At 51.2% G+C, this 19,482-nt stretch overlaps 1 protein-coding gene across 6 annotated transcripts in view; it reads right to left on the reverse strand.

Moving 5' to 3' along the window:
* Positions 1 to 18,860, reverse strand: part of NSD2 (nuclear receptor binding SET domain protein 2) — a 69,261-nt gene extending 50,401 nt beyond the window's left edge. For 3 of the 6 annotated variants that reach the window (XR_006265700.1, XM_043448426.1, XM_043448427.1), the window contains exon 1: positions 18,781 to 18,860. The gene's annotated coding sequence lies outside the window, so the exon portion shown is untranslated. Of the gene's footprint in view, positions 1 to 17,557; positions 17,580 to 18,150; positions 18,279 to 18,780 lie in introns of those variants that run through there. The other 3 variants (XM_043448422.1, XM_043448423.1, XM_043448424.1) reach the window with 3 other exon arrangements.
* Positions 18,861 to 19,482: the final 622 nt, after the last annotated feature.

Raw genomic sequence — 19,482 nt, forward strand, 5'->3', positions numbered from 1 at the left:
GGAACCAGAGATCAAATTGCCAACATCCGCTGGATCACAGAAAAAGCAAGAGAGTTCCAGAAAAACATCTACTTCTGCTTTATTGACTACGCCAAAGCTTTTGACTGTGTGGATCACAATAACCTGTGGAAAATTCTGAAAGAGATGGGCATACCAGACCACCTGACCTGCCTCCTAAGAAATCTGTATGCATGTCAAGAAGCAACAGTTGGAATTGGCCATGGAACAAAAGACTGGTTCCAAAGAGGAAAAGGAGTACGTCAAGGCTGTATACTGTCACCCTGCTTGTTTAATTTATGTGCAGAGTACATCATGAGAAATGCTGGGCTGGATGAAGCACAAGCTGGAGTCAAGATTGCCAGGAGAACTATCAATAACCTCAGATATGCAGATGACACCATCCTTATGGCAGAAAGTGAAGAACTAAAGAGCCTCTTGAAAGTGAAAGAGAAGAGTAAAAAAGTTGGCTTAAAACTCAACATTCAGAACACTAAGATCATGGCATCCAGTCCCATCACTTCATGGCAAATAGATGGGGAAACAGTGGAAACAGTGTCAGACTTTATTTTTCTGGGCTCCAAAATCACTGCAGATGGTGAGTGCAGCATAAAATTAAAAGACACTTGCCATTTGGAAGAAAAGCTATGACCAACATAGACAGCATATTAAAAAGCAGAGACATTATTTTGCCAACAAAGGACCATCTAGTCAAAGCTATGGTTTTTCCAATGGTCATGTATGGATGTGAGAGTTGAACTATAAGGAAAGCTGAGCACCACAAGAATTGATGCTCTTGAACTGTGGTGTTGAAGAAGACTCTTGAGAGTTGCTTGGACTGCAAGGAGATCAAACCAGTCAATCCTGTAGGAAATCAACCCTGAATATTCACAGGAAGGACAGATGCTGAAGCTGAAACTCCAGCACTTTGGCACACCTGATGCAAAGAACTGACTCATTTGAAAAGGCCCTGATGCTGGAAAAGATTGAAGGCGGGAGGAGAAGGGGATGATAGAGGATGAGATAGTTGGATGGCATCACAGACTCAAGGACGTGAGCCTGAGTAAACTCTGGGAGTTGGTGATGGACAGGGAGGCCTGGCGTGCTGCAGTCCATGAGGTGGCAGAGTCAGATACGACTGAGCGACTGAACTGAACTGAACCACTGGACCACCAGGGCACTCCCTGACTGCACTTACATAGGTCCCAATAGTAATCAAATTCATAGAGACAGAAGTACTGATAGAAGGGTAGCTGCAAGGGAATGGGGAAGAGAGAATGAAGAGCTGGTGTTCAATTAGGAAACAGTTTCTGTCTCATAAGACGGAAAAGTTCTGGAGCACGTGGCAGTAATGGTGCACAATAATGCAAATGTACTTAATACCCCTGAACTGTGCATATAAAGACGGTTAAGATAGCAATTTTTTGCACAAATACACACGTGAAGGACATTCTGCTTTCAGGGAGTTTACATTCCCCTGGAGTTCCAGGAGAAACTAGGAAGGATGGGGGAAATGCAATTTTCAAAAGAATAATGATGGAAATTTTTCCAGAAATGAAACAAAACTTAAGTATTCAGATTAAAAAGGGCACCCAGGGTTCTGAGCAAGATAAAGAGAAACATATCAATACCTAAACATGCACTTCTGTGAATATGAAGGACAAAAACAAAACCTTCATACCTAAGTCCCCATAAAGAATGAGTTAATGGACAGACTTCAGCATGAGGAGAGGAACAGAAACACAGGCTTTGTGCAGCCTCAGCTGACAGAAGCAGATGGCGGAGCCTCTCCAAGCACTCAGGGAAGAGAGGACTTCTCTAAATCATTACCAAGCACGAGCTGAGGTGCACACTCAGACACGCGAAAACTAAGGGAGTTTAATATACACACTCCTTTCACAAAAGAAATGCTAAAAGACATACTAGAGCAAAAATACAAACCCAGAAGGAAAAAACAGGGTGCAAAAAATAAGGGGGGAGTGGTAATTCTAAAACCACTTCTGTATTAAAAAAAAAATGTAAGGCTTCCTTGCTCACATTTACTTACACTCCTTATGGAAACCCCAACTAAAAGGACAGTCAAGAATTTCAGGGACTTTCCTGGTGGTCCAGTGGCTAGGAGTCTGCCGTGCAATGCAGGGGATGCGGGTTCAATCCCTGGTCGGGGAACTAACACCCAACATGCTGCAGGGCAACTAAGCTCACACACCACAACCACGGAGTCCACGTGCCTCAGCCAGAGTCTGTGCGCCACAACGAAAGATCCCACGCGACGCAACAAGGACCTGATGCAGCCAGATAAATAAGTATTTTTAAAAAAGGATTACAAAAGAAGGGTCGACCCACAAGGACAAAGACAACAGAGGAGTCAGGCGAGCGGACGTGGGGAAGCTCAAGGGAAGGGTCACCTCTCCAGGAGGCAAGCTGCTGCTGCTGCTGCAAGGAGGCTGGCGGCTTAGGGCGCCTCTCGTCCACAAAGCTTTTCCCTTTTAAAATGTCTAAAAACAAAACGCAATATACAGTCATTGTAAAAGGAAAGAAAGCCCTGATGCCCTTACAGTGAAAACTGAAAACGTGTTAGTTAAAGCAGAAACTAACAGCTCAAAGTGACGAGTGGTTTTCCAAGGGGAGTGAGGGGAGAGTGGGGGCAGTCAAACATCGCCATGCGGCCTTGTGTAACAAGCTCTGAAGATGGCGTAACCCACTCCACGCACGTCACAGACACGCCACATCAGGCACTGGCACGGCAAGCGGCTGGGGAGGCCACATGGAACAGAGGAGGGGTGTCCAAGGTGAAGGGAAAAGCGCCACTCTCCGAAGAAGTGCCCGGATGACACAACCAACTTTTAGAACCAGCCAGCGTGCACAGGCCCGGTTCCAGCATGTGGAGACAGAGCAGTAAGCAGAGCACACACCTTATTCTTGGGGAGCTAATGCTCCAGAGGGGAGAAGTGGAGGCTCGAAAATACAGACGGGGAAAGGGGAGGGGAAGGCCTGGGTGGACGGAAAGGTGGCAGAAGAGTGTCCTCCCTGCGGACAGGAGCTCTGCTGGCGGCCTGGGAGGACTCCACGCCTGCCCTCCCGGAGCTCCCAAGTGCAGCTACAGCCTGCGGATCCCACGCTGCGACACTGAGCCAAGTCCCCAGGGGCAGTCTCAGTGCCGGACGGCAGGCAGGCCTCCCCCAGAGCCCAGGGAGGGACCAAGCTCATCATTCATCCAGAAGCAGAAGAGAGACTTAAATGGAAAAGTCAAGTCTGCAAGCACAACTGAAGCGTGCACACACACTCCCTAACACTCCCTTGCTCTCCAATATTTTGCACAAGTCTCCCTGGAAGACTGGTCCTGCCTTCGTGGAATGACCACAGGACCTCCAGTCTCAGGGCCAAGAGATCCTTGTGGAGCACCGGGATCAGCATGGACTCTGCCACAGAACAGGGGCTGAGGACACAACAGCTCATCACTCTGCCAGACTTCTCTACTGAAAGGCTTTAGTTTACAGAATGTAGAACTGACTCACAGCAAAAGTTTTGCTCCTTCTGCAGACAGTAAGACCTTTATAACAGAACTGCTCCTCATTTTGTGTTCACTTCAGAGAAGCCTGGCGCACAGGCCAGCTCAAGGCCAGCCCCGGGCCTGGCCACCTGGGCGCTCTCTCCACGCGGCCCATCCCTGACCTCACGTTGACACACAGGCTGGCACCTTCCCTGGCCCCAGGCCTGCTTGTTGTCTCTTCTCCGTGCAACATGGCAAACCTCGGGACCCCTCACACTCTGCCAGGGATGGAAAATGGAGCAGCTACAGCCAGGAACAACCAAGAAGTCCCTCAGCTGCCACGTGAACCAGCAATTCCACTCCTAGGATCCACCCAAGAGAGAACTAAAAACATATATTCATACAAACACTTGTACAAGAATTTTCACAAAATTATTAAAAAAAAAAAAAAAAACTCAATGTCCTAACAACTGATAAACAGATGAAATCAGAAGAGATCTGGACTCTCCTGGCATCCAGTGGTTAGGACTCCATGCTTCTCCTGCCGGGGGCCCAGATTTGATCCCTGGTTGGGAGAACTAAGATCCCATCAGCCGTCTGGCGGGGGAAAAAGTGGACCCAGCCATACAATGGGATAGTCAGTCATAAAAATGAAATACTGACACATGCCATAACACGGACAAACCTCAAGGCTTCAAAAACATCACTGAGCTAAAGAAGCCAGTCAAAGAAAGCCACTTACTACATGCCTCTATTTCTACTAACGTCTAGAACAGGCAAATCCAGAGACAGAAAGCAGAATGGTGGCTGGAGACAAGCAGGAAGGGGGAGTGACTGCTCAACAGGTACCGGGCTTCCTACTGGGGTGACAAAAATATTCAGGATTTAGATAGTGGTGATGGTTGCATTAACACTGACGATGTACTAAAAAAACCACCAAACTATATACTTCAAGATGGTCTAACTGATTAATTTTATGTTAATTTTTAAACTATCAAATCTTTTGTTGAGTAGGAAAGGCATCATCATATTAAGGTGTATCATTCACATACCTGTAAGGTATTTCCTATTTTCCCCCTAAAATATGCCTCACAAGGCACATAGCAGTGGCATGTGCTACACACACTGGGAGCCCGAAGTCTGAAGACCGGATCAAAGTCGCAGCCGCCCCACCTGCGGCCTGGTGGCCAGTGGAGAAGTGGAGCGCACTCCAAGGATGGGGCACCGGAGTGGGCGCTCCAGGCAGAGCCTGCAAAACACAGCCTGCCGAGGCCGCCTGCCAGGACCCTGCCGGTGGGCCCTGACCCATCGGCCCTCTGCGAAGCCCCCACCCAGAGCCCCGCCGTCAGCTCCTGGACCTCAACAGCAGGCATGCATTGAGGGCCATCAGGCATCTGAGAGATAAGAATGTAAGAGCAAAAGAAAGCTAGGAGTCTAGAGGAACACACAACAGAGGGAGTGAGAGAAGCCGCAAAGCACACACACCTGTCCTTGGCACACTCTGGCAGCTCTGGAGCCCGGGCGCCTCCAGCGGGCCAGGTGGCTGGGGACGGGGCGGCGCAGAGAGTTTTCACACCACACTTTTCAACTCTGAAGCATGTGAACATATTATCTAATTAAAGTTTTTCTTTCGATTTTTAAAGGAACACTGTGAAAATGTAAAAATACTTCCAAAATAATTAAAAATTCACTGCTCTCTTTGTAACTGCATTCCACAACCACTAAGGGGACAAACAGACCCAGATATCATGGGTTCCTACAGAACTGTCAGAGGAGGAGAAAGGAGGGATGGAGACAGGAAAGGAGAAGGAAGGAGAAGAAAGACAAGGGGAGGAGGAAGAGGAAACCTAAGGAAACAGGAAAATAAATGAGGAAAGGGAAGGAAAAAAGAAACACAGGGCAGAAAAAGAAAAAAGTCTGAAGACTGTGCTAACGAAACATCCATGTGGTACAAGTTCCAGAAACAGAAGATTTTTAAAATTCTGAAAGAGACATGAACTGACATTTCTCCACAGAAGACATACAGATGGGCACCAGGCACAGGAAAAGATGCTCAGCAAGTGCAGACGAAACCATAACGAGCCCCACCTCACACCTGTCAGAATGGCTGTCATCAAAGAGAGATCACAAGCGCTGGTGAGACCACAGGGAGAAGGGAGCCCTGGCGCACTGCTGGTGGGCACGTAAGCCGGTGCAGCGACTGTGGGGAGAGAACGGATTCCTCAGGAATCGAAACCAGAGCTGCTGTGTGCCGCAGCAAGCCCACCTCTGAGGGCGCACCAGATGGAAACGAGCCCGGACACTGAAGACACGTCCGCAGACTCACGTTCTGTAGCATCACTCCCAACAGTCCACTCGCAGAAACAAATGGAAAAAGGAAATGGGGTTTAGGGACTCGCTGGTGGTCCAGGGGCTGACTCCATGCTCCCAATGCAGGGGGCCAGGGTTCAGTCCCTGGTGGGGAGACCGAGATCCTGCATGTCACACAGAGTGGCCAAAAAAAGGAGGGGGTGTATTCATGTGGTGGAATATTATTCAGACATTAAAAAGGAAATCCTGCCATTGGCACATGGATAAACCCAGAGGACGTTATAGTACAATGTTGCGTGCTCTCACTCATAGGTGAAATCTAAAATAAAAGTCACACTCGCAGAAGCAGAGAGTAGAATGGGCGGTTGCCAGAGGCTGAGGGGCAGGAGAAATGGAGAGGTGCTGCCAAAGGGACAGATGTTCATTTGTGAGATGAGCAAGTTCTAAAGACACACAGTCCAGGGACTACAATCAGAACACTGGGCTTCGTACTTGAAACTTGCTGGGAGAGAAAATGTGAAGCATGCTCACCACCCACACAAAAAAGGGAACTAAGGGAGGAGACAGACATGTTAAGTTGATTATAGTGACCACTTCACAATGCATACGGTGGATCAAACCCTTACACTGTACACAATTTTTTCAGTTCTCTTAATTCTTCTACTCTTCCAGTTTTATTGAGATACATACAATCATGCAGCACTGTATAAATTTCAGGGCTTCCCAGATGGCACAGTGGTAAAGAATCCACCTGCCAATTCAGGAGACACAAGAGACTTTGGGAAGATCCCCTGGAGAAGGAAATGGCACCCTACTCCAGTATTCTGGGCCGGAAAATGCCATGGATGGAGAAGCCTGGTGGGCTACAGCCCAGGGGTCATGAAGCACGCACACGCACTGTGTTAAGTTGAAGGTGTACGGCATGATGATTCTGATGTTCAAAAGGAACTGATCTCCACAGTAAGTTCAGTGAACATCCATCACCTCACAGACACATGTGATGAGGATTCTGAGGGCTTACTCTCAACCCCCACGTACCACGTACAGAGGTGCTGAATATATGCATCAGGCTACATGTCACCCCCAAGACACTGTGCACTGTGAAACTGGACAATTTCATTTGTCAATTACACCATAACAAAGCTGGGAGACATATAAATAAGCGGAGTCGAGATTTCTAAAAATTAGGAAAGAAATAACTCAAGATAACCTAGAATCAAGAGGCTGAAAAGACCCACTGAGCACTCCACAAGATGAACACAAAAGAGACCACATGGCTTTGGGTGAAGGTAGGTAACAGGTCAGAATCAGTACTCTTGGTAGCATCAGTTATCTTAAAAAAAGAAAACACCCATGAAAAGCCCCCAAATAATAAGCAGTATCGTCAGATTTTTTAGCTATTTTCATTTTTGGCCACATTGCTCAGCTTGTGGGATCTTATTTACCTGACCAGGGATTGAACTCATGCCTTCAGCAGTGAAAGCAAGGCGTCCTAACCACTACACCACCAGGGAATTCCCATCTTCGGTTTTTTGAGAGAAACTATTTTCAAACTAAATTACGTATCTAGACAAGCTATCAATCAAGTTTAAGCACAGAACAGATCATTTTGTCATGCAAGATCTCTAAAAACGTTGCCTCCCACACTTTCTGAGATAACCCCCCAAAAGATGTACCACCAAAACATAAAGGCAAACCATGGAAGACATGGGACCTAAGGGGGGAGTGGTCTCCCGCAGATGAAGCGCCTGCTAGTCCTAGGAAGCCCTGTCTGGAGCAGGAAGACAAACAGTTCCAGCAGACAGGCTCCCCAGGGGAAAAATGCATAACTGACCATCTCAAAAGGCTTTCTACACAACTCATCTGGAAAACCTGAGGCCTGCATTAGTAACAGATGCAGGGAAAACTAAGCAAAAAAAAAAAAAATTTTTTTCACTAGGAAAATAGTGTTCAGCTAAACAATATAACAATTAATAAATATTCATTCAAACCAAAAACTGTTGGAATTCCCTGGTGGCCCAGAGATGAGGGATCTGCACTTTCACTGCCAGCTTTAATCCCTGGTCGGAAAACTAAGATCCCACAAGTCTTGCAGTGCTGCCAAAGAAACAAAAACAGAATTTTAAAAATAAGTAAAACCTGTTAAAACTGTGGTATATTAGGTAGGAGAGGGGGGTTATGGGGGGACACATGTGTACCCATGGCTGATTTATGTCAATGTATGGCAAAAAACCATCACAATATTGTAAAATAATTAATCTCCAATTAAAATAAATAAATTTTTTAAAATTAAAAAAAATAAAAGTTAAAAAAAAAACCTGTGGCATATTAAAGATGGCCAAAAATTCTTTGTCATTCCCCCACTAAGAGATAAAGTCTATTTCTCCATATCCTTGATTCTGGCCTGGGCCTGTGACTGCCCCCAACTGCACACAGCAAGACTGATGTCAGGCCAGGGCCGGCCTCATCTCTGAAAGGACTGGCAAGACTTCTCTGGTGGTTAAGTCTCTGGACTTCCACTGCAAGGGTTCAATCCTTGGTTGGGGAAACTAATATCCTGCATGCCACACAGTCAAAAAATAAATAAATCAAATGTATCCTTTTTTTTAAAGTATTTTTTATAAATAAATAGAAGGCTTGTCAGCAGGGGAGTTCCTTGATGGCTGAGTCATTAGGACTCTGGGCTTTCACTGTCGTGGGCCAGTTTCAAGCCTGGGTAGCAGACCTGAGACCCCACAAGCCGCGTGGTGCAGCCAAGAAATAAGCAAAAATCAAAAGGACTGGCAGCTTCGCTTCCTGCAGCAGGAAGCAGCCACCATGCTGTGAGGAGGCCCAAGCAGCCTCAAGGGCGGCCGTGCCGGGGCAAATGGTGGCCCCGGGCCAACAGCCCACACCAACAGGCACCGCGGGAGCGACACAGTCCGACAGCACGCCGGCAGACGGCGAGCCCTGGCACACCCCGTCCACACGGCAAGACTGCTGCGCTCTCGGCCACGGGGCTCTGGACAGCTCATCAGGAAGGAGCCGACTACCGGATGCCACTGCACTGGGAAGACCGGGAAGGGGAAGTGGGGCGGAAAGAACGCTAAACCTTTATCTCCTGAGATAGAACTGAACGCGTAACACACAAACCCCAAAGTTCTCAACTCCGTGAAATAGGCAAGTTTTCTTAAATGTACAGACAGATATAAGAAGCAGCTGAAAGAGCAAAAGCAGCTGTCTCCTTGGAACAGTCACCTAGACTGTGGCATTTTGTTACGACCCTCACAGAGGGAACTGTCTTTAAGGCACCTGGTTCAGTCTGACGAATGAAAAAGTAAACAGGAAATATATATACCTAAACATTTGGTTGATAAGATTACAGTTGTCTAAGTTTCCTTCCACTTTTCTGATTCTTACAAATTTTTCATGAAACGTATTCTAATTATAAGAAATAAATGTTCTGGCTGCACCAGCTCTGTTGCAGCAGGCGGATCTCCAGGCGTGGCATGTGGGCTGCTGCTCCGGACCGGGAGCGGCCCGCGGCACCCAGCACTGGGCGTGGAGTCCGAGCCACGGGACCCAGGGGAGTCCCCGAGCATCACACTACTAGCACCACCTGAGCTTACTATCTGCCCTGATGATCTGTCAACAACCTGCACATCCTTGAAAAGAAGCTTTCCATAAACTCTAGGCTAGAATTCACAACTGTTTCTGCTACCTCATTCCCGTGCTGGGCACTCACAGAGGGAGGGGAGGGGAGGAGGTGCCAGGCCTCGGGCACTGGCTGAAGACTGAGCGGCTTGGACCCCCTGCTGCGAGCACCCAGGGGCCTGAGACCCGCACACGGGCTCAGCCTCCACACCGCACAGACAGAACACCAGTTGCGTCTTCAAAGAAGTTATAAGAAGCTGAACTTTAAGAAATAAATACTTTTTTATACAGATTTCAGAACTGAACAGAAGAGAATCCCTAAACTGTCAACATGAGGCCAAATCCCAAGGGGTCTTCCGCAATCAGGGACAACTTCAGATGCAGAACAGAGGGAGGAGCCCTCAGGGGCGCGCCCTGAGGGTCTCCCTCAGCTGCCCTGCTCCCCCAGGCCCCTTCCCTTGTGCCTGAGGAAGAGCAAAGAGCCTGAAGCCGACCACGGCTCCCTCCCCAGGACCCCAGCTGCTGAGCAGTCGGGGATCTTGGTACCCCACCCTGGGCAGGGCCCAGGCTCCAAGTCACAGAGACGGGACCCCTGCCGGCCTGGAGCAAGCTGCCCGACACAGACGTGCCCAGGGTCCTCACTGCCCACCAAGGGCCCGTCCAGGTGGCGCTGTCCTGGGGGCACCATGGGGAGCAGGGGTGAGGGCTGCCAGCAAGGAGCCTCCACTTACAGGGAGGGCAGGTGGGGGACAGCAAGCAAGGCGTCAAGACAGAAAGGGCACAGTGACAAAGAATGTGGGCGCCCCACCAAGAATGTGGGAGAGACTGGCCTGGGACTGAAGGCTTCGATGAAAATTTTAAAAATTCCTCTTTAGCCTTGTCCTTGTTTCTGAACCTCAAAACCCAAGTAAATGAAATCTTACAAAAATAGATCTTGTTTGGACAGTGAACAGGCTTCTGTCTGGCTTTGTCGAACAGAAACTCGGGGGTCACTGACACCCTCCCCACAACCCATGGGCCTTGTGGCCTGACTGCAGGCCCTTCCCGCTGACTCCTCTGCGGGACCCACACCCCTCAGCGCTGGGCCTTCGGGGAACTCCAGGCACAGTTCTCAGCGCAGTGGGCTCGGGCACCCCGTGAAGGCGGCCACCTGCCCGGGAGCTCAGCCCTCAGGAGGCAGAAGGTGGGCCCCAGCCCACGCTTCTAAGACAGTCCCGGGGAGCCCACGCGGCCAGTCTGGGGACCAGGCCTGGTGAACCACTGGACCAGGTTACAGGGCAGTGACCTAGCTCACCCCGACGCTTTCTTCTCGCTCGGAGCGCGTTAGCTGTGCACTGCCACCAGGAGCAGGGGCACGGGAACGCGACTGAGCACTCAGCTCTCGGGGCTCCAGTGAAAGGTGACGCGTCCCTTTCCATTGTCCAAAGCAAACCACGTGGCCACGCCCAATTTCAAGGGGGCAGGCTGCCCGGTCCTACGGGGCACCCACAGAGAGACAGCTGGGGAGACGAACGCAGACAGCCAGCGCGCACAGGCCGCCTCCCACGGCCTCCCCCCAATCCACCCTGAGAAACACGCTTTCCAAAGCAAACAGACACGCATCGCCCACCCACACACACAGCCCCACGCCTGCCTGCCTGAACCCGCAAGGCCTCACGCTCCTCTGCAGATGAAAATGCTCAGCGCAGCCTCAACAGCGGCCCCCACCCCACAGCCTGCTCTGCACTCAGCGCCCTCCCCTCTGACCTTCGGGCCTCTCCTGCCACAGGCTCTCTGCCGGCGTGCCCTCTTCTAGAACCCTCACCACCGATGCCGAGCCCTCTTCTGCTCACTGTACCAGCCTCAGCCCCCAGGCAGGCCTAAGGCCCCGTGGACGTACAGATGGACCAAGTGCGGCAGAGTCTGCACTAAGTCTCCTTCACGACGTTCCCCCGTCACGGAGCATCACGACTGCACGAACCCACCCAGTGTGCCGCCATCGCTCAGGCCAGCCCTGCCCAGCTGCTCCCCCGCTGCACAACTGGGAAGCAAACCCCAGATGGTGGATCACCTCTTTGACAAATTCTGTATGCAGCTCTGCAAGACACAAATTCTTTTCTTAAACAAAACCACTATAACAGCCGAAAAAAAGAAAATTCCTTAATGAGAAACTGAGTCAGTGTTCCACTTTCACAAATACACAAGTCGTGTTCCTTCTCATCCCCAACTAACTGGCCTGCCTGGGATGCACACAGCCCTTCAGCAGGCATCCGACCAAGGTGCCTCCAGGAGCCTGCGTCACCCACATTCCCCTTCTCCGCTGGAAGAGACCTGTCGCCGGTCCTGCGGGGTCCCACGTCCTCAGTCAGCCAACGCAACCCTGCAGTGCAGCTTCCTGGGTTCCTTTCCCCACCCCAGATCTCCTGGTAAGTGCTTGTGGGACAAAAGGTCTGATCAGTTTTCTGGTTTGGTTATTTAGCAAGACTATTTCACAGATTTTTCAAAGATGCAATCTTCTGTCCACCATCTCTCCTGTTTTAGCACCCTCACAGGTCTGTCAAGTCTAGGGGACAAGGACACAAGTTTTGGCTCATCACTGGAACACAGCTGATTTCTTAATTCCCCATGAATGAAGGAATGTCACCAGAAGTACATGGCCATAGTAACTAATGAAACATATTCCTCCTATTTGTGTCTAGACGGCCTGATGTTCAAATGTCCCCAGAGAGGCAGAACAATGAGCTCCCAGAGCACAGAAGCAGAGATCAGGCAGGAGTCCCGACACTTACAGCCTTGTGACTCTGGGTCAGTACTGAACATCTCTGGGATTCAGCTTCCTGCTGTGAGGATTCAATGAGAGGAGGGAAAGAAGATTTGCTGCTCCAAGACACGGGGCCGTCGGGGGCCGCTCTGCACAGATGGCACCAACTTCCAATCTTTGGGGGAATGCAAACAGGAGGCTCTTATTTCTTCCTTTCTTTTTCTGCTGTGTGCCCTGGGAGATCTTGGTTCCCCAGAGAAGGACTGGACCCAGGTCCTCAGCAGGGCAACCGGGCACTCCTAACCACCGCACCACCAGGAAATTTCCAGGAAGCTCTTATTTCTAACATATATTTTAATCGTAAAAACCTAGGAATTCAATTTTTACTAAATAAAAATCTTTAGGGGACTTCCCTGGTGGTCCAGTGGCTAAGACTCCACACTCCCAATTCAGGGGTCCTGGGTTTGATCCCTGGTCAGGGAACTAGATTTCACATGCCACAACTAAAAAAAAAAAAAAATTCCCCCTGGCACAACTAAGATCCAGCACACCCAAATAAATAAATTTATATATATAAATCTTTGGGAAAATAGAAGACTTGAAAGTACAAATATCTCCATGAGTTAACTCTCAGTTAACACTGGGCGCTGCTTGAAGCCCAGAAGACAAGTCAAAGGGCCCTCACCTTGAAAAACTCACAACCTGGAGAACTGAAGGGTGAGAACCCAAGCCATGTGCTGCCAGGACAGGGCCTGGTGCTCAGAGGAACAACCTGGGAGCATCCCGAGTGCCATGGACACAGGGCTGGCAGCACTGGCGGGGACAGGTGACGGGAGGAGCCACAGACGTGCACACGGCGCACGACAGAGCGCGGCTCATCCTGGGGGGCAGCAGCATGGTGCTGAGACCTCAGAACAGCTGCAAGGGGCCAGCCAGTGAAGACCCCAGGAAAACACAGGGCCCTCATGCCACACTCAAGACCAAGGGCTTCCTCTTCTATGAACAGGAAGGCACCAGGGACACATCTCAGCTGGTAAGTGAAATCAGAGTTTCTTTCTGAAGGAACCAAGGTAAATCAGAAATGAGGCCCACTTTCCGTTTTACTAGCTTGCAGTGAGATAAAAATGGTGTCCTCTCAAATCTTCTGAAATGTGAATGCTAGGGTCACTTGGCCACCCCCCCTTACCCTCAGCCCCATGCCCTGCCCCAGTCCATCAGGACCACACCGGCCCGCCCTCCTGCATCGGTCCACCTTTCCTGGCGACTCCTGGGTCTGGGGAAAGCCATCATCCTCAAGCACTGGCTTACCAGCCTCCTCTCTGGCCTCTCTCACCTGCCCGGGGCCTCCACCTTTGCCACCTCACACCAGGGCAAGCACACTCACACCACTGTTCTCAATCCACACCACTTCTCACACGCGAGCCAACACACAGGGGCTGAGAGTCTTCATACAAACAGTTACTGACGGACTGACAATCACTCAGGTACTGTTCTAGGCACTGGGAGCCTGACAGTAGTTAAAGCCAAAAGGAGAAAAATCTCCGCTGTTATAGACATCTTGATGCAGTTAGGCACACAGACAAATAAGGAAAACATCCGGAATGTCAGAGGATACAAGCTAGGCAAAAGAAGCGGAGGCAGACGGGTAGGGCCAGACAGCAAAAGGATATCATAAATCAGGGGTCAAGGGTGCTGCCTGAGAAGGGAAGTCTAAGCAAAGACTTAAAGGCAGGTAAAAAGCTAGCCAGGCAGGTATCCGAGTTGAAGGAACTGCAGATGCAGGGGCCAGGGGCCAAGCATGGCTGCAGTGCTTAAGACAGGCCAGAGGCCAGTGCAGCTGGGACAGAGGAAGGGCAGACCAGGTGGAGGCCGGTGAAGCACCAAGCGCTCAAGACACACTCCTGAGGGCTCCCAAGGCAGGCAGGGAGTCTGGGGTCACTTTCTAGGAGTGAGGTGCACGATGAGAGCTGAACAAGAAGGAATGCATAGGAAAGCCAGCGGTGCCCACACAGGCACTGGAGTGAGTCTATGAGGGTGTGGGGGGGGTCACAGGGGAAAGCAGGGGCAAAACTGACTGACCAAAGGCCCAGGGAAAAGCTCAGCCACAACAGAGGGCTGAAGAGACCAGGAGAGATCAAAATAAGAAGTGCAACGAGGGAACCCCCACCGCCATCCAGGCCTGCAAGCTCACACTGCCCAGGACCCAGGTTCAACTCCTGGCTGGGGAACTGAGATCCCACAAGTTGCACAGCACAGCAAAAAAAAAAAAAGTGCAGTGAGAGGCAGAAAGAGCAGTAAGAGATTGGTCTTGAAGCCCAAAGGGCCCTGAGATCCCTGAAAAGTGGGCTTTCACAGGACCACACGCACATTTTGGAAAGACAAGCAGAGCATGGAGAGCTGACTGAGGGAAGGAAAGCTGGAGTCAGAAACACCCTTCCTGACCTGTCAGCCTCCGTAACACAACAGCACACACAGTGAAAAAGTAATTAAACTGTGAAACACTGCTGATAGAAACATGCCCTTAACAGCATAACAGACTTATTTCATACCATTGATTTTTTCTGTGACAACCCAGTTAACTTAAAAATTGAGCTCCCAACTCCTTCCAGGAAGACAAAACATTCTTTTCTCCACACCCAACAGGGAAGTTTCACCACTAGGGCTGTTGGGCAGCAGGCTGGCACTCAGCTCAACCAGCACTTAGCAGTTTCCATCCTTGTATATCTTGTTGAAACTATTAAGTATTACAGACATTAAGGCGCTCTGAAAAATTCATCTTTGGCCCTTTGCTTTCTGGAAGACAGACTCAAGAACAATACTAATTTGAGATATCTTGAGTTTTTTAACTGGCAAAAGCAAATCTCATCAAATCAATCAGGTCCTTCAAAAGCTATACTGTAACCAACAGACAAGTGCCAAATGCTGACCAATCGCTGGGGTAACTCATTTGAGTCTTTTTCTCCCCAAACTGCTTACCCTAAATAACAATTCCTAAAAACAAAATTAACAAATCACATAAAGACAGTCTGCAAAGTATAAACATAATCCTCTGGAACTTCCATGTTACCTCCTGCTTCTGTATATTTTATATTTTTACTTTCCCCAGGGGCAGGGAGAGAGGTACGGTAGAAACGTCACTGCTTGATTCATCCTGGTGGTACATACAGGTCTGTTCTGTTACTTGTTGTACTTATATGCTTGCAATATTTCATAGTTAATTTTTATTTAACATTTGAGTTAGGTGCAAAGACAAAAGGAAAAGAAAGGAAACAGGCCTTCCTGGCAAACAGTGTCTTGGCTCCCTGATTAAAGTAGGGAGACCTTAGGCCAGCCCCTTACTTTCCATATTCAGTTTCTTCCAGAAGGTTCCTTTCTGCTTCACCATGACTTACAAAAAAAGAGAAGCAAACAGGCCATATGCTGGCATTAAAATGGGTTGTTTGTCCCAAGTCATAAGCCTATTTACTCAGCACTCACTGACTGCCTGCCGTGGGAAGGCATGAGCAGAGGCCAGTTCACCCAAGACGGTAAGAATCCCACCTCCAAGAGCTCACCCAACAGGGAAAAAGTCACAGAACGCCACTAAAGGGCTGGGTCCTCCGTGTTCAGAACAGGAGGACAGGGTTCCCCAGTGGTTAGGGACCTACCTGCCAGCACAGGGGTACGGGTCTGACCCCGGGTCGGGGCGACTCCACAGGCCTTGGAGAAGGTACGTGACCAACTGCTGAAGCCTGAGCACGTAGAGCCCGTGCTCCGCAACAAGAGCAGCCCCTGCACGCCGCAACTAGAGAAAGCCCGCACAAAAGCGAGGGGGACACAGCACAGCCAAAGACAAAGATAAAATTTAAATAAATAATAAAAAAATGTTAAAGGAAAGACAAGCAGTGGTCCACACACAACAACATTCCATGCAGAGGCCTGGATCAGGACAGGGCACCACATGTTTGAGGGACAAGGACCCATTTACTGCAGCCAGGCAAAGACGAGAGTGAAGTTTAGAAGACTAAGAGGCTTATCCAAAACTGCATACATTCTATAGCCAAGCATTATATCCAAACAAAAACAAAAATCAACCAACCAAAAACCATATAACAGAAAATGTAAGTAAAAAGCTTAATAACTTCAACTCCCACTGATTAAATGTTTACTTAGAATTCAATTGTTTACTGAGTAAGGTTATTTGTCTAGATTAAAAATGGCAGGAGAAAATAAATTTGGAACTTTAGCATCACCTTAGCACATGCTTTTGGGTGTGCTCAACGACAACCCCAATCTCATATAGCAACATTTTATTAGTGTTTTCTATCCCCTCACCAGCAATTCTTAGTAAATATAACTTCACCTACTTTTACCCATTTTACACTGAAGCGTCAAGCCATAAAAAAGGAAGTAACTAGTTAGTTTACACTCTGCCATATGAGTAAGCCTTTTAAAACTAGACTACTTGTAGGGGCTTCCCTGGTGGCTCAGAGGTACAGAATTTGCCTGCCAAAGCAGGAGTCATGGGCTCCATCCCTGACCTGGGAAGATCCCACGTGCTGCAGAGCAACTAAGCCCACGCGCCACAACGAGTGGGCCCATGTTTCCTCAGACCTGTGCTGCACAGACGAAGCCACTTCAGTGAGCAGCCCAGGAACCGCAGCTAGAGAGTAGCCCCCACTCTCCACAGCTAGATGAGAGTCTGCGCAGCAACAAGGACCCAGCACGCCCAAAAGTAAATAATTTTTTTTAAATTGGACTACTTGCAGGAGGAGAGGTCATTTGAATAGGTGGCAGGCTTGACCCACTCTTCCATAAGTCACAAGATCTCTAATTTCTAACGTGTAAGTCTCGCAATTATGACTTATTCCTCATTTGACTCCTCACATTTAAGCAGGTACCATTTTAACAGCCCTGTTTAAATCGGCTGAATAAAAACCATAAACCCAGTAGTCATACATGGTAGCCTGTTTAACTTTTTTTTTTAACTTATTGTTTTGTCCTTTTGTGTCTCCATAAATTTCAAATTATGTTAGTTTAGATGTAACATATATCATATATGTGCACACAGAATAATAAACTGCCCATCATTTTTTTTTGGTAGTGCCACACAGCATGTGGGATCTTAGTTCCCTGACCAGGGATCAAACCCATGGCCCTGCACTGGAAGTAAGGAGTCTTAACCACTGGACCACCGGGGAGTATCAAGCCCATCACTTTTTGAAATTCAGAAAGTTATTTTTCTGATACTTTTAAATTGGAAAGTTCACCACTGGAATCCGAGTCCAGCCTGATCTGCAGTAATGCAGTCAGGGGGCGAGGATTTTTGTATTATATAGATCAGAGTTCTTAAAAAAAAAAAAAAAAAGCTTACAGAAACTCACAAACGTGCAGAAAGTACTCACTTTACCAACCACTGGCCCAAAACTGAAGGCTGCTGAGCGTCTGAGAAAATGGAAGAAAAGAAAAGGAAATGACTCAAAGTAATCGTGCTTAAGGCATGAGTCCTCTTCACTTCCAGGCAGCAGTTTAGATTTGAACTCCGGTCGGCGGTGGGGCGCCGGAGCACGCACGAAGCACACCGGCAAAGGGCTGCGCTCCCACGACTTGTTTCCTTCGGGCTACTGGTTGGAGTTGTGCTTTTTCATGTTGCTCTGGTCACACTTACACATGTAACGAGGACATGGAAAACATTTGGGAAAATGAAAGCGCTGCATAAATGAGATGGCTCCTAACTTATCTTCCATGTCGACCATCTCATTTTAAAATACATAAAATGAGGATCGAGGTTATCAACGCGCAGTGGCAACGTTAAGTTTTTAAGTCGTTGGGCCATTAGGGAACACGTATCTTGGCGTTTAAGTCATTTAAAAGTCAAGGCCTTAGAGCGCGGGGTTGTCAGTCCTCAAGAACTTCCCTAACCTCGCTCTGAAGTCCCTCGAACCGAGCGGGTCCCCGGTTCTGGGACGCGCGCACACGCGCCCCGAGCCCTCCTCACCTGCCTAAGAAGCACTAACTTGTCAAGTCTGTGACCGCTCACGTCCCGGCACCGGCGCGGACACCGGGGAGAGCAGACGACCGCGGCACCGGCTCCTGTGCCCTCTGCCCGGGCTCGAGACCCGCGTGTCTTAAATGCCGAGATTTTTTCTAACTGCCCTCTGGCGAGCGGGGCAGAGCCTGCCGGGCGGCCCCGGCTGCTCCGCCGCGCGCGCCCCCGGGGGGAACCACCGTCCGGCCGACCGCGGGCGGCCGAGGGCCGGCAAGCCCCCGGGCGGGGTCCCCGCGCCGCCACCTGCCAGGCCCCGGGCTCCCGGCGCCCGCGCTGACCAACGGCCGGCAACCCGAGTGTCAACCCGGAGCCTCGGCGGACAAAAAAGCGCCTCCCCCCGGCCCCGGCCGCCCCTCCCGCCGCCGCCCGGCCCCGGCCCCGACCCGCGCCTCACAAAGGCCGGCCCGGCCCGCTCGGCGCCGCAGCGAACAAAGGCCGCCGGCCCGCGTAGGGCCGGCACAGGTGCAGCCGCCGGCCGCCGGGCCCAACATGGCCGCGCCCGCCCGGCCCCTCAGCCCCTCAGCCCCTCAGCCCTCCGCCCCTCAGGCCCGCGGCGGTTGGGCCAGCGGCGCCAGTGACCTGTTGTGCGGCGCATCCTCAGGCGGCGGCGGCTCTCCGGCGCGGCGGCTCCGGCGGCGGCGGCGGCGGCCGGGAAGGGGGCCGGGGCCGGGACCGCGCGGGGGAGGGAGGCAGGGCCGAGGGAGGGGAGGGGGCGGCGGCGGCGGCGGCGGCGGCGGGCGCAGCGCGGCCAGGCCGAGGCTCTCCGCGCGCGGCGCCGACCCCGCCCCCGCGCCTCCCGCCCGCCGCCGCCGCCGCCGGGCCGCCGCCGCCTCGCAGAAGCCGCGGGAAAGTGCGCGCCGCTGATTGGCTGCGGCGTCCGCGGGGCTGCGGCCGGGCTTTTCAAATCCGCGCGGGGCGGGGCGGTGGCGGCGGCCCGGCGGGCGGGCGGTGGCCCCGGGGCCGGGGGTCTGGGGCAACGGCCGGCCGCGGGGGGCCGAGGGCGCGGGCCGTGGAAGGGGGCGCGGGAACCCCGCGAGCCGCCTCAGCCTGGCGCCGGGCGCGCGCCCCGCTCCCGCTACTCGGCACGGGCGCGCGCCAGGCGGCGGCTCAACCGAAAGCCCGGAGCCCGGAGCCAGACCCCTGAGCGCGCGCGCGGGCGCGCGGTGACGTCACGGCCGCGCGCCCAATCGCCGCCGGCGAGGCCGCCCCGCGCGAGCGCGGCCCCGGCGGCCCTCAAGCCGGGACGTGGGAGGTGGCGCCCTCTCGGCCGCCCCGCGCGCC

The sequence above is a fragment of the Cervus canadensis genome, chromosome 26 (assembly GCF_019320065.1).
Source record: "Cervus canadensis isolate Bull #8, Minnesota chromosome 26, ASM1932006v1, whole genome shotgun sequence".
Classification (NCBI taxonomy): domain Eukaryota; kingdom Metazoa; phylum Chordata; class Mammalia; order Artiodactyla; family Cervidae; genus Cervus; species Cervus canadensis.